The sequence below is a fragment of the Triturus cristatus genome, chromosome 1_1 (assembly GCF_964204655.1).
Source record: "Triturus cristatus chromosome 1_1, aTriCri1.1, whole genome shotgun sequence".
Taxonomy (NCBI): Eukaryota; Metazoa; Chordata; class Amphibia; order Caudata; family Salamandridae; genus Triturus; species Triturus cristatus.
In genome coordinates, this window is record NC_140579.1 from 812,273,433 (window position 1) to 812,287,023 (window position 13,591).

A 13,591-nucleotide genomic window follows, 5' to 3' on the forward strand; every position below is an offset into this window, starting at 1 on the left:
GTTCACCATGCCATTCTTGTTTGGACCCAGCCATATGCAAATCAGTCTTGACCCTGTGCCCTATGGGAACAGTTCTGCCCGAACTGCCAGGCCAGGTACTCCGTGGACTGGAAACAAGCATCCTAGGACCGGTTTCGGGGTTTAAACCCTCTTCAGCCAGGATAGCATGATTCCAGTGGCATGGAGAGCACGGGACTCACGTCTGAGCATACCCGTCCCACTCGGGGTGACAAATGCAAAAAGAACTGTTAATGGACAGAATGCAGAACAATTGTCATACATTCACCCCAGTACAGAGATCTGGGCCTAAATCCATCGTTTTTTTGCTCACCATGCCATTCCAGTTTGGACCCAGCCATATGCAAATCAGTCTTGACCCTGTGCCCTATGGGAACAGTCCAGCCCGAACTGCCAGGCCAGGTACTCCCTGGTCTGGAAACAAGCATTCTAGGACTGGTTTTGGGGTTTCACACCTCTTCAGCCAGGATAGCTTGATTCCAGTGGCATGGCGAGTACGGAACTCACGTCTGAGCATACCCGTCCCACTCGTGGTGACAAATGCAAAAAGAACTGTTGATGGACAGAATGCAGAACAATGTCATACATTCACCCCAGTATAGAGATCTGGGCCTAAATCCATCGTTTTTTTGCTCACCATGCCATTCCAGTTTGGACCCAGCCATATGCAAATCAGTCTTGACCCTGTGCCCTATGGGAACAGTCCAGCCCGAACTGCCAGGCTAGGTACTCCCTGGACTGGAAACAAGCATCCTAGGACCGGTTTCGGGGTTTCACCCCTCTTCAACCAGGATAGCTTGATTCCAGTGGCATGGAGAGCACGGGACTCACGTCTGAGCATACCCGTCCCACTCGGGGTGACAAATGCAAAAAGAACTGTTGATGGACAGAATGCAGAACAATGTCATACATTCACCCTAGTACAGAGATCTGGGCCTAAGTCCATCGTTTTTTTGCTCACCATACCATTCCAGTTTGGACCCAGCCATATGCAAATCAGTCTTGACCCTGTGCCCTGTGGGAACAGTCCAGCCCGAACTGCCAGGCCAGGTACTCCCTGTACTGGAAACAAGCATCCTAGGACCGGTTTCAGGGTTTCACCCCTCTTCAGCCAGGATAGCTTGATTCCAATGGCATGGAGAGCACGGGACTCACGTCTGAGCATACCCATCCCACTCAGGTTGACAAATGCAAAAAGATCTGTTGATAGACAGAATGCAGAACAAAGTCATACATTCACCCCAGTGCAGAGATCTGGGCCTAAATCCATCGTTTTTTTGCTCACCATGCCATTCAAGTTTGGACCCACCCATATGCAAATCAGTCTTGACCCTGTGCCCTATGGGAACAGTCCAGCCCGAACTGCCTGGCCAGGTACTCCCTGGACTGGAAACAAGCATCCTAGGACCGGTTTCGGGGTTTCACCCATCTTCAGCCAGGATAGCTTGATTCCAGTGGCATGGAGAGCATGGGACTCATGTCTGAGCATGCCCGTCCCACTCGAGGTGACAAATGCAAAAAGAACTGTTGATGGACAGAATGTAGAAAATGTCATACATTCACCCCAGTACAGAGATCTGGGCCTAAATCCATCGTTTTTTTGTTCACCATGCCATTCTTGTTTGGACCCAGCCATATGCAAATCAGTCTTGACCCTGTGCCCTATGGGAACAGTTCTGCCTGAACTGCCAGGCCAGGTACTCCGTGGACTGGAAACAAGCATCCTAGGACCGGTTTCGGGGTTTCAACCCTCTTCAGTCAGGATAGCATGATTCCAGTGGCATGGAGAGCACGGGACTCACGTCTGAGCATACCCGTCCCACTCGGGGTGACAAATGCAAAAAGAACTGTTAATGGACAGAATGCAGAACAATTGTCATACATTCACCCCAGTACAGAGATCTGGGCCTAAATCCATCGTTTTTTTGCTCACCATGCCATTCCAGTTTGGACCCAGCCATATGCAAATCAGTCTTGACCCTGTGCCCTGTGGGAACAGTCCAGCCCGAACTGCCAGGCCAGGTACTCCCTGTACTGGAAACAAGCATCCTAGGACCGGTTTCAGGGTTTCACCCCTCTTCAGCCAGGATAGCTTGATTCCAATGGCATGGAGAGCATGGGACTCACGTCTGAGCATACCCGTCCCACTCAGGTTGACAAATGCAAAAAGATCTGTTGATGGACAGAATGCAGAACAAAGTCATACATTCACCCCAGTGCAGAGATCTGGGCCTAAATCCATCGTTTTTTTGCTCACCATGCCATTCCAGTTTGGACCCACCCATATGCAAATCAGTCTTGACCCTGTGCCCTATGGGAACAGTCCAGCCCGAACTGCCTGGCCCGGTACTCCCTGGACTGGAAACAAGCATCCTAGGACCGGTTTCGGGGTTTCACCCCTCTTCAGCCAGGATAGCTTGATTCCAGTGGCATGGAGAGCATGGGACTCATGTCTGAGCATACCCGTCCCACTCGAGGTAACAAATGCAAAAAGAACTGTTGATGGACAGAATGTAGAACAGTGTCATACATTCACCCCAGTACAGAGATCTGGGCCTCAATCCATCGTTTTTTTCTTCACCATGCCATTCTTGTTTGGACCCAGCCATATGCAAATCAGTCTTGACCCTGTGCCCTATGGGAACAGTTCTGCCCGAACTGCCAGGCCAGGTACTCCGTGGACTGGAAACAAGCATCCTAGGACCGGTTTCGGGGTTTAAACCCTCTTCAGCCAGGATAGCATGATTCCAGTGGCATGGAGAGCACGGGACTCACGTCTGAGCATACCCGTCCCACTCGGGGTGACAAATGCAAAAAGAACTGTTAATGGACAGAATGCAGAACAATTGTCATACATTCACCCCAGTACAGAGATCTGGGCCTAAATCCATCGTTTTTTTGCTCACCATGCCATTCCAGTTTGGACCCAGCCATATGCAAATCAGTCTTGACCCTGTGCCCTATGGGAACAGTCCAGCCCGAACTGCCAGGCCAGGTACTCCCTGGACTGGAAATAAGCATTCTAGGACTGGTTTTGGGGTTTCACACCTCTTCAGCCAGGATAGCTTGATTCCAGTGGCATGGCGAGTACGGAACTCACGTCTGAGCATACCCGTCCCACTCGGGGTGACAAATGCAAAAAGAAGTGTTGATGGACAGAATGCAGAGAAATGTCATACATTCACCCCAGTACAGAGATCTGGGCCTAAGTCCATCGTTTTTTTGCTCACCATACCATTCCAGTTTGGACCCAGCCATATGCAAATCAGTCTTGACCCTGTGCCCTGTGGGAACAGTCCAGCCCGAACTGCCAGGCCAGGTACTCCCTGTACTGGAAACAAGCATCCTATGACCGGTTTCAGGGTTTCACCCCTCTTCAGCCAGGATAGCTTGATTCCAATGGCATGGAGAGCACGGGACTCGCGTCTGAGCATACCCGTCCCACTCAGGTTGACAAATGCAAAAAGATCTGTTGATAGACAGAATGCAGAACAAAGTCATACATTCACCCCAGTGCAGAGATCTGGGCCTAAATCCATCGTTTTTTTGCTCACCATGCCATTCAAGTTTGGACCCACCCATATGCAAATCAGTCTTGACCCTGTGCCCTATGGGAACAGTCCAGCCCGAACTGCCTGGCCAGGTACTCCCTGGACTGGAAACAAGCATCCTAGGACCGGTTTCGGGGTTTCACCCATCTTCAGCCAGGATAGCTTGATTCCAGTGGCATGGAGAGCATGGGACTCATGTCTGAGCATGCCCGTCCCACTCGAGGTGACAAATGCAAAAAGAATTGTTGATGGACAGAATGTAGAACAATGTCATACATTCACCCCAGTACAGAGATCTGGGCCTAAATCCATTGTTTTTTTGTTCACCATGCCATTCTTGTTTGGACCCAGCCATATGCAAATCAGTCTTGACCCTGTGCCCTATGGGAACAGTTCTGCCCGAACTGCCAGGCCAGGTACTCCGTGGACTGGAAACAAGCATCCTAGGACCGGTTTCGGGGTTTCAACCCTCTTCAGCCAGGATAGCATGATTCCAGTGGCATGGAGAGCACGGGACTCACGTCTGAGCATACCCGTCCCACTCGGGGTGACAAATGCAAAAAGAACTGTTAATGGACAGAATGCAGAACAATTGTCATACATTCACCCCAGTACAGAGATCTGGGCCTAAATCCATCGTTTTTTTGCTCACCATGCCATTCCAGTTTGGACCCAGCCATATGCAAATCAGTCTTGACCCTGTGCCCTATGGGAATAGTCCAGTCCGAACTGCCAGGCCAGGTACTCCCTGTACTGGAAACAACATCCGAGGACCGGTTTCGGGGTTTCACCCCACTTCAGCCAGGATAGCATGATTCCAGTGGCATGGAGAGCACGGGACTCACGTCTGAGCATACCCGTCCCACTCGGGGTGACAAATGCAAAAAGAACTGTTGATGGACAGAATGCAGAACAATGTCATACATTCACCCCAGTACAGAGATCTGGGCCTAAATCCATCATTTTTTTGCTCACCATGCCATTCCAGTTTGGACCCAGCCATATGCAAATCAGTCTTGACCCTGTGCCCTATGGGAACAGTCCAGCCCGAACTGCCAGGCCAGGTACTCCCTGGACTGGAAACAAGCATCCTAGGACCGGTTTCGGGGTTTCACCCCTCTTCAGCCAGGATAGCTTGATTCCAGTTGCATGGAGAGCACGGGACTCATTTCTGAGCATACCCGTCCCACACGGGGTGACAAATGCAAAAAGAACTGTTGATGGACATAATGCAGAACAATGTCATACATTCACCCCAGTACAGAGATCTGGGCCTAAATCCATCGTTTTTTTTGCTCACCATGCCATTCCAGTTTGGACCCAGCCATATGCAAATCAGTCTTGACCCTGTGCCCTATGGGAACAGTCCAGCCCGAACTGGCATGCCAGGTACTCCCTGGACTGGAAACAAGCATCCTATGACCGGTTTCGGGGTTTCACCCCCTCTTCAGCCAGGATAGCTTGATTCCAGTGGCATGGAGAGCACGGGACTCACGTCTGAGCATACCCGTCCCACTCGGGGTGACAAATGCAAAAAGAACTGTTGATGGACAGAATGCAGAACAATGTCATACATTCACCCCAGTACAGAGATCTGGGCCTAAATTCATCGTTTTATTGCTCACCATGCCATTCCAGTTTGAACCCAGCCATATGCAAATCAGTCTTGACCCTGTGCCCTATGGGAACAGTCCAGCCCGAACTGGCAGGCCAGGTACTCCCTGGACTGGAAACAAGCCTCCTAGGACCGGGTTCGGGGATTCACCCCCTCTTCAGCCAGGATAGCTTGATTCCAGTGGCATGGAGAGCACGGGACTCACGTCTGAGCATACCCGTCCCACTCGGGGTGACACATGCAAAAAGAACGGTTGATGGACAGAATGCAGAACAATGTCATACATTCACCCCAGTACAGAGATCTGGGCCTAAATCCATTGTGTTTTTGCTCACCATGCCATTCCAGTTTGGACCCAGCCATATGCAAATCAGTCTTGACCCTGTGCCCTATGGGAACAGTCCAGCCCGAACTGCCAGGCCAGGTACTCCCTGGACTGAAAACAAGCATCCTAGGACCGGTTTCGGGGTTTCACCCCTCTTCAGCCAGGATAGCTTGATTCCAGTGGCATGGAGAGCACGGGACTCACGTCTGATCATACCAGTCCCACTCGGGGTGACAAATGCAAAAAGAACTGTTGATGGACAGAATGCAGAACAATGTCATACATTCACCCCAGTATAGAGATCTGGGCCTAAATCCATCGTTTTTTTGCTCACCATGCCATTCCAGTTTGGACCCAGCCATATGCAAATCAGTCTTGACCCTGTGCCCTATGGGAACAGTCCAGCCCGAACTGCCAGGCCAGGTACTCCCTGGACTGGAAACAAGCATCCTAGGACCGGTTTCGGGGTTTCACCCCTCTTCAGCCAGGATAGCTTGATTCCAGTGGCATGGAGAGCATGGGACTCATTTCTGAGCATACCCGTCCCACACGGGGTGACAAATGCAAAAAGAACTGTTGATGGACATAATGCAGAACAATGTCATACATTCACCCCAGTACAGAGATCTGGGCCTAAATCCATCTTTTTTTTGCTCACCATGCCATTCCAGTTTGAACCCAGCCACATGCAAATCAGTCTGGAGCCTGTGCCCTATGGGAACAGTCCAGCCCGAACTGGCATGCCAGGTACTCCCTGGACTGGAAACAAGCCTCCTAGGACCGGGTTCGGGGTTTCACCCCCTCTTCAGCCAGGATAGCTTGATTCCAGTAGCATGGAGAGCACGGGACTCACGTCTGAGCATACCCGTCCCACTCAGGGTGACAAATGCAAAAAGAACGGTTGATGGACAGAATGCAGAACAATGTCATACATTCACCCCAGTACAGAGATCTGGGCCTAAATCCATCGTGTTTTTGCTCACCATGCCATTCCAGTTTGGACCCAGCCATATGCAAATCAGTCTTGACCCTGTGCCCTATGGGAACAGTCCAGCCCGAACTGCCAGGCCAGGTACTCCCTGGACTGAAAACAAGCATCCTAGGACCGGTTTCGGGGTTTCACCCCTCTTCAGCCAGGATAGCTTGATTCCAGTGGCATGGAGAGCACGGGACTCACGTCTGAGCATACCTGTCCCACTCAGGGTGACAAATGCAAAAAGATCTGTTGATGGACAGAATGCAGAACAATGGCATACATTCACCCCAGTACAGAGATCTGGGCCTAAATCCATCGTTTTTTTGCTCACCATGCCATTCCAGTTTGGACCCAGCCAAATGCAAATCAGTCTTGACCCTGTGCCCTCTGGCAACAGTCCAGCCCGAACTGCCAGGCCAGGTACTCCCTGGACTGGAAACAAGCATCCTAGGACTGGTTTTGGGGTTTCACCCCTCTTCAGCCAGGATAGCTTGATTCCAGTGGCATGGCGAGTACGGAACTCACGTCTGAGCATACCCGTCCCACTCGGAGTGACAAATGCAAAAAGAACTGTTGATGGACAGAATGCAGAAAAATGTCATACATTCACCCCAGTATAGAGATCTGGGCCTAAATCCATTGTTTTTTTGCTCACCATGTCATTCCAGTTTGGACCCAGCCATATGCAAATCAGTCTTGACCCTGTGCCCTATGGGAACAGTCCAGCCCGAACTGCCAGGCCAGGTACTCCCTGGACTGGAAACAAGCATCCTAGGACCGGTTTCGGGGTTTCACCCCTCTTCAGCCAGGATAGCTTGATTCCAGTGGCATGGAGAGCACAGGACTCATTTCTGAGCATACCCGTCCCACACGGGCTGACAAATGCAAAAAGAACTGTTGATGGACATAATGCAGAACAATGTCATACATTAACCCCAGTACAGAGATCTGGGCCTAAATCCATCGTTTTTTTGCTCACCATGCCATTCCAGTTTGAACCCAGCCATATGCAAATCAGTCTGGACCCTGTGCCCTATGGGAACAGTCCAGCCCGAACTGGCAGGCCAGGTACTCCCTGGACTGGAAACAAGCCTCCTAGGACCGGTTTCAGGGTTTCACCCCTCTTCAGCCAGGATAGCTTGATTCCAATGGCATGGAGAGCACGGGACTCACGTCTGAGCATACACGTCCCACTCAGGGTGACAAATGCAAAAAGATCTGTTGATGGACAGAATGTAGAACAAAGTCATACATTCACCCCAGTGCAGAGATCTGGGCCTAAATCCATCGTTTTTTTGCTCACCATGCCATTCCAGTTTGGACCCAGCCATATGCAAATCAGTCTTGACCCTGTGCCCTATGGGAACAGTCCAGCCCGAACTGCCTGGCCAGGTATTCCCTGGACTGGAAACAAGCATCCTAGGGCCGGTTTCGGGGTTTCACCCCTCTTCAGCCAGGATAGCTTGATTCCAGTGGCATGGAGAGCATGGGACTCATGTCTGAGCATGCCCGTCCCACTCGAGGTGACAAATGCAAACAGAACTGTTGATGGACAGAATGTAGAACAATGTCATACATTCACCCCAGTACAGAGATCTCGGCCTAAATCCATCGTTTTTTTGTTCACCATGCCATTCTAGTTTGGACCCAGCCATATGCAAATCAGTCTTGACCCTGTGCCCTATGGGAACAGTTCTGCCCGAACTGCCAGGCCAGGTACTCCGTGGACTGGAAACAAGCATCCTAGGACCGGTTTCGGGGATTCAACCCTCTTCAGCCAGGATAGCATGATTCCAGTGGCATGGAGAGCACGGGACTCACGTCTGAGCATACCCGTCCCACTCGGGTTGACAAATGCAAAATGAACTGTTGATGGACAGAATGCAGAACAATGTCATACATTCTCCCCAGTACAGAGATCTGGGCCTAAATCCATCGTTTTTTTGCTCACCATGCCATTCCAGTTTGGACCCAGCCATATGCAAATCAGTCTTGACCCTGTGCCCTATGGGAACAGTCCAGCCCGAACTGCCAGGCCAGGTACTCCCTGTACTGGAAACAAGCATCCTAGGACCGGTTTCGGGGTTTCACCCCACTTCAGCCAGGATAGCTTAATTCCAGTGGCAAGGAGCGCACGGGTCTCACGTCTGAGCATACCCGTCCCACTCGGGGTGACAAATGCAAAAAGAACTGTTGATGGACAGAATGCAGAACAATGTCATACATTCACCCCAGTATAGAGATCTGGGCCTAAATCCATCGTTTTTTTGCTCACCATGCCATTCCAGTTTGGACCCAGCCATATGCAAATCAGTCTTGACCCTGTGCCCTATGGGAACAGTCCAGCCCAAACTGCCTGGCCAGGTATTCTGTGGTAAATAAAAATTCCTTTACCGGGACTGAATTTGATACAGAAACATTATAAAATAGCTCAGTAAAATGAGAGGCAGAATCCGTGATATTAGAGTTTCGGAATGGGCTTTATTCCAATAATCGATTATAATCGGATGCTTCAAGTTCCATCACCACGGGGGTTCAGGAAGTGAAGTACATACTTTATTGACAAGAAGTAACTTTTATAGTACATACATTATAATGAAGTGAATACAGTAGGCGTAACAATTGATAAGGAAATTGACGTTTGGTCTGCGTAACCGAAAATGGGTGTAATAATGAGTAAAAAGGAACATGATTGGTTATGATGTCATACATAGGTGGATCTATAAGATAATACTTGGCCTAAATGCGCGCGCAGCAGTATGACGTGTAATTGACGTGTAACTAGGGGGTGACGGGGACTTGACATTTAGCTCTATATGTGGAGACGAGAAGTCTGGGGGGTCAAGTCAACCTAATCCCAAATCATATCTAACATCCTATGTTTAAAGAACTATGTTATCCACAAAAGAAGGACTCTCGGACAGAATCTATTCTATACTGACTGTGCGTGCGTGTACAAGCGTCTAAGTGTCTACACTAAATGCGAGGGGGTAGAAATATTCCATGGTAACAGGACTATGAATTACTTGCATGAGGACAGAGAAGCCGGGCCTTTTGCTTGGTAACTGGAAGAATGTTTACTTAAACTACTAGGCAGGAATGCATCGGCTGAGGGGGAAGCAGATAATTCGAAGGTGAAATACAGTTCTTGGCAGAGAATAGGCTGATGTCAGGCTTCGTGAGCCGCGCAGAGAATGAGACAAAGTTCATGGTCACAGATGCAGGCTCGGACTGGAGCTTCAGAGACAGAAAGCAAGAAAAGCTTGATGACAGAATCAGGGCCTACTTGCCTGGACTGTAAAATGGCATAAGTGAACCATATAAAGCCGGTGGCCTTTCATACTTAGGAATGGAATATCCGGCCTATTCATGGCGGATCTGACAGAGGACATGTTGACGGTGGACGCACATGTGTTTGCGTCTTCATAACTGGAACTGGAGGGAACATACATGTACTTGTAACATGCACATAGAACCGTTGGGGTCCAAGATAGGGGACATAACTGACCAGAAAAATCCATATTTCCACATTCCCTCCTTGTCCCCTACTTGCCCGTCAAGAGATATCAATCTTCATTAATCCATTGATCTGTTCAGATAGCATCATTTGTTCTTCTTTCTTCTTCCGGGATCTTGAATGAAAATCTTGATGTGGAATGCACGATGTGGCACACAGACCACAAATCGCTGGTCCACATTGTAGACATAGACAGCAACTGAATAGTATGAGAAGGCCAATACCTAGGAAGGATAAAACTCTCCATCCCCAGGCTGATACCGCATTCCAAAACCAACTGGACCAAGTCCAAGTGCCTGGGTTCTGGTGTATCTGGCTTACAATCTTATGAAGGCGAGTGATGGCTTTATATACAGATGGCGAATTTTCTGGTATGAATACGCAGCAGCTTGATCCGATGACCCTACAGGCTCCGCCCCTATCAGCCAGGATGACGTCAAGGACAAGACGATTTTGAAGCACAACAATCCGCATAGCAGACTGCTCTTCCGTTAAATTGCCTAAGGCGGAAATAGTCTCATTCACTACTGCTTCAAGGGTTCTAGTTAATCTACGTATCAGCTTACTATTAGTAACAGTACCTATATAGGGAAAGATGCCTTTATTAAAATCTACATACTTGTCCCATGCCGTCTCAGTGTAATCGACAATGGGGAGATCTCTCCGTTCTCTGTTGTGTACTAAATGAATATTTCTGTAATAATCAGGAGGAGCTAGGAAAACAGGTGGCAAAAGGAATGCAATGTAGCAGGTACCATCCCAATCTAGGGGTAGACGCATATATGTCGTCTGACCACATATAAAGTAGGAGTGGCGGGAAGCTCTAAATGAAGATTTTCCTTGATCACTGAATTCTACTATAGTAGTGCATTTACTATGGCCCATATGTATGGAACCAACCTTTCTTACACACAATTCACCCTTCGCTGGGAATACTGACATGGTGGGTAAGACTAGTTCAACCTCGGATACGACATTTAGAATCATGAGATTAGGTGTAAAATTTCCTAATCCATATACTTCATTTTCTAGATCAGTTCCTGTTCTTTTGGGGCGACCCTCCTTGTCAGGGTAACAGACCTTGAGTAAAGCTAGGTTCAGATTTCCCCATACCCAATGATCTTGGTAAACTGCTGTGTCTGAGTCTATGGAGTTAATTAAACTAAACCATGCTCCACAGGAGCCATTATGTGTAAATGGATGTGGAAAGAAAGGCAGGACTCCTTCATAATTCTGATAGGGAGGGAGTCGGCCACACACCCAACAATTGGTGGCATTACTAGTCTGATGGGAATGATGTAACATACTAATGAAAGTGTTATTGCGCAGCGCAAGTCTATAAGACAATTCATGCGGAGGTAAGTCACTAAAAGAATGTTCAGCAGCAACATTATAAACATGTCTAGAAATAGGGTAATATATGTGCAACAACATACTTATAATAATTATTAAAAGACTCAATAAAAACAAAATTAATAATGTCACTATGCAGTGGCTACGCAGTGATTTACAATACGCCTGTCGTTTCAACATTTTTCGGGTATTTTCTCTACTCAGGTCCAAGGGATACATGTCAGAGACAATTCAACCGCTTCACCTTGGAGAGGACTTAAACAATCAAATTGCTCGACTTGGTGGGCCTAAGCTTTAGTTTGTAATTTTCAGATTTGTTCGGTTCAACAAAAGGGAGTTTTGTATCAGTCTGTGAGGGAGTGCAGGGCACAATGTCTATATCCGAGGATAGTCCATGAAATTTCTTGATGTGGCTTGAATGAATCCAGCCCTTGCGGCCCTCGATCTTCACGGCTGTTCTTGTGGTCAACAGGACCAACTTGGGTGCTTTCCACCTGGGCTCCAGCTGAGTCTTTCGGTCGAAATTCCTCACAAAGACAAGATTACCCGGAACAACGTCATGGGGTTTCACCTCAGTGTTGTCGGGAAAGGCTGCAGCTACCTGTGAACGAGAAGATTGTAGTGCAGACATCAAGGAAGCCAAGTAATCTGTCAGCATATTACAGTCAATATCAGTTATTTTGCGTGGTATAGGCGTCCCCCACATATTCGGTGGTCTACCGAAGATCACCTCATACGGGGATAGCCCTGTTCGAGAGTGTGCTACCATTCTCATGTAAAAGAGTGCAACTGGTAACGCTACTACCCAGTCGACACCTTTCTCTCTGCATATTTTGGACATTCTAATTTTCAGTATCTGGTTATGTCTTTCTACGAGACCTGCTGCCTCGGGATGTCGGACACAGTGGAATTTCCACTGATATCCTAACAGAAGTGAAACGTGTTTCATTAATTTCGGATGAGAACGGCTGGCCGTTATCTGAGTAAACAGCACGTGGTAAACCGTATCGTGGGAAGAATTCTCGAACCAACTGTTTGGCAGTAGTCGGGGCAGTGTAATCTGAAACCGGGTATGCCTCCGTCCAACGGGACAGAGCGCAAACAACTACGAGAACATATTTGAATCCTCTGCATCGTTCCATCTGGATATAATCCATCTGGAGGACTTCAAAAGGATGATTAGGAGTATGAAATCCACCCTGTTCTACGGGAACGCTTTTTCCTGGGTTGAACTGACAACAGATCATACAGGTACGGACCTTTTGTTTTGCTGCTGCTCGTAAATGTTTATTGAACCAAATGTGTTGAATGCTGTCTAGCATAGCTTTTTCTCCTAGATGTGCTGGACTATGTATAGTGTTAATTATAACTTGGACCATTGAATCAGGAAGGAACCATACAGACTTTTCCTTCATCATCCATCCTTGGTCCGTTTGGATCCCTCCTGATTCAGTCCATTTCTTTATTTCGTCTGGTGTAGCATGTGTCTGTATGTCAATTACGTCAAGAGTAGGATCTTTAACTGTCATACAATGTGTCGGTGTTGGGACTATTGTCTTTGTCATGTCGGGGGTTTGAGTTTGAGCAGTCAGTTTAGCTGTTCTGTCGGCTAGATCATTGCCTTGGGAAATGATATCAGTAACCTTCGTATGGGCCTTACATTTCATAATTGATATTTCAGTGGGTAGATGTATTGCATCTAATAATGCATGAATGAGGGGTCCGTGCTGAATGTGGGCACCGTGGGAAGTTAAATAACCTCTCTCTCGCCACAGCACGCCGAAGTCATGTACAACTCCGAATGCATAACGTGAGTCAGTGTATATGTTGACTTTTTTATTCATGGCTTGAATACAGGCTTGTGTCAGAGCGATAAGTTCTGCGGCTTGAGCTGACAAAGTATTTATACGATTAGTTTCAATGACTTCAGTATCTGTTGTGACTGCGTAGGCGGCTACTAACTCTCCTGTACTTGTTCTCATGCATGAACCATCTACATACAAGGTCAGGTCTGGATCTGACAATGGGACATCGGTTAAGTCTTGTCTGGGTTTTGTTGTTATTGTAATAACTTCAATACAGTCATGGGCTAGTGGGTCTGTTCCGACTACTGGTAAAAGTGTGGCAGGATTCAATGTGTTACAGCGTCTGATTTCTATATGTGGCTGAAACAATGTAAGCTCGTATCCTGTAAGTCGCGCTATAGTCAAGTGTTGTGTTTGCGTTCTATTTACAA